The 2,500-nt window shown below is 38.3% G+C and overlaps 1 pseudogene; it reads left to right on the top strand.

The window, feature by feature from the left end:
* Positions 1 to 2,500, top strand: part of LOC137968691 (uncharacterized) — a 2,726-nt pseudogene that overhangs the window by 137 nt on the left and 89 nt on the right.

Raw genomic sequence — 2,500 nt, 5'->3', positions numbered from 1 at the left:
ATTCCGCGGCAATTCAAGCGTGCTTGGACAAACCCCACCTGTTGTGCACAGTCTTCAATCTGTCCTATCAGGTATTAACTTCATACTCTTTCGCATTCACATTTTTATGTTCTTCTATGCTATTGCTCGCACAGAGGTCAATATACTAAGGAACAAACCCTTTTTTAAATAAGGGCAAAGTTTTGACAAGGTGTTTTTTTGGAAAGTGGGGGGGGGGGGTGTCAGTGACGTAACGTCACATAATAGGTTATTTTCCAACTGTAATGATTATTTCCGGTTTAAACGATCTTGTTTGCGGGAAAGAATTTCTTGAAGCAGCAATCGTCAAACTGTCGTCTTTTTTTCAAACTCGATCAGTTTTCACTCAGTTTGGAAATCATAAATTGCTTCATCGTTACATCAGAGTTGAGAGAATCATACCTCATTATATTCATATACCGTAATTTCTGGGCGATTACCCATGCGGTAGATTGCCCGCATCAGCCATTTTTTTGCAATAACACGAAAAAAATTTCAACAGATTACCCGCACACAAAAACAAAAGAAATTTGTAAACTCACAAAGTTATCTGCACAAGCGATAACTTTGAGCTTATACTCAAAACTCAAACTCTGACGTCCGCGTCTCAACACCGGGCATTTTGACTCAAAATTTTTGTGCCTACACTTATCATAAATGATTGTATTTCTCATTCAGTCAATTACCTTTTTATAACGTTTTGACTCAAATAAAAACTTCATCCATTGTTTTTGTTATAAAAATATCCTTTAGCATGAAAGTTTTCACACCTATTGTTTTTGATCTTCCATTGGATGATACCACTTGTAAAAATCCGTTCTAAAAAAAGTCGATATCTCAGGATCTGCTGACTCCAAGAAATCACTTGAAACAGGAAAATACTCTCTACCTCAAGGCAATGCTTGCTAGGAATATTTTACTGATGGGCCAAATGTTCTGGTGTGTTAAAATTTTGTCTGTGAATGTTTGTTTACACGCGTGCCTACAATCATCTCTTCTGCATGCGGCGACAGCGGGGCCATGAAATGAACATGTTGGCATCAGTTTTGTGTGTGAATTACTTTAAAGCCTTCTATTTAACATTGTTATTATTTTGTTTTGAGTTTATTATTCCAGTTGGTGAGTAATGTTTTTATTTTCAACTAAACAAAGAAAGAAGCTGTGAAATTAGCAAAGTAAAAAGGAAATATCACACGTGTGATAAACGATTTTGATTGCCAACAATATTTGTTGATATGTTTTAAATTTGCATTGGTTTTCATCGAGAGCATTTAAGTCTATTAGGCAATAAAAGCGGGATAAATAAGGAAATATAGAGTTTTTAGGAACAGTTTCATTAATTAAACATCTAATGATAAAAAAGAGCGAAAGAAACTTTACACAACGTTTCGATGACTCTATGTCATCCCTGAGAAGGCGTTTGTTGACAACTGGTTTAATGTTACACACAATCTTAACATTACAAAGCCTGACCTGGTTCAACTTCTAGAAGTTGCAACTATGAATCAACTATTCCAGTTTGATGGTAAACTTTATGAACAGATCGCCGGCGTGGCAATAGGCTCCCCTTTGGGTCCACTCATGGCAAACGCATTTCTCTGTTCTATCGAGGAGAAACTAGATCAAGACAACAAGCTCCCTGAATTTTACAGAAGGTAAGTGGACGACACGTTTGCTACGATGAAAAATGTACCAGCAGCAGAGGATTTCTTATCAATGCTTAATAGTTGTCATCCATCCATAAATCTCACCATGGAACTAGCGTCTGATAACAGGTTACCATTTATCGGTATGGAAGTCCTCAAAAAGGGCTGCAAACTGGAAACTAGTGTTTATCGTAAACCAACTAACACTGGCCTACTGCTTCACCACCAAAGCCATGTCGATAAAAGGTACAAGAAATCGCTACTTAAGACCATGTTAAATCGTGCGTTCCACCTGTCGTCCACATGGGAGTCTTTGAAATCTGAATGTGATCATCTCAAGGTGATGTTTACTAACCTCAAGTACCCCGACAGCCTCATCAAGTCCACTATCTCTCACTTTTTCACCTCAGTGAGGTCTGAAAACCCTGGAGAGCAAGCTCAATTATCCACCAATGAAAATGCTGTTCAACGAGTGGTTTTGCCTTTTAAAGATCAAAAGTCAGCTGACGCAGTGGAAAGGCAATTATCAGATCTAAGCAGCAAAATCGATCACACTCTTCAACCTGTGTTCAAGAGTCGCAAAATATGTGAAGACCTCAAGATGTGTGAGCCCAAACCACCTATAATTAGCCAACAATGCATTGTGTATAATTATAAATGTGATCTGTGTGATGCAGAGTATGTCGGCTACACTAGCCGACATTTACACCAATGTATTGACGAGCACCGTTATTCAGCGATCGGCAAGCACTTAAAGAACGACCACGCTCTTGAAACCATCGGCGACCTTTCCAACAATTTTTCCGTTTTAAAGAAGTGCAATGGAAAACTGGACT

The sequence above is a fragment of the Montipora foliosa genome, chromosome 8 (genome assembly GCF_036669935.1).
Source record: "Montipora foliosa isolate CH-2021 chromosome 8, ASM3666993v2, whole genome shotgun sequence".
In the NCBI taxonomy this organism is placed as follows: domain Eukaryota; kingdom Metazoa; phylum Cnidaria; class Anthozoa; order Scleractinia; family Acroporidae; genus Montipora; species Montipora foliosa.
This window is presented reverse-complemented; position numbering and strand designations above follow the sequence as displayed.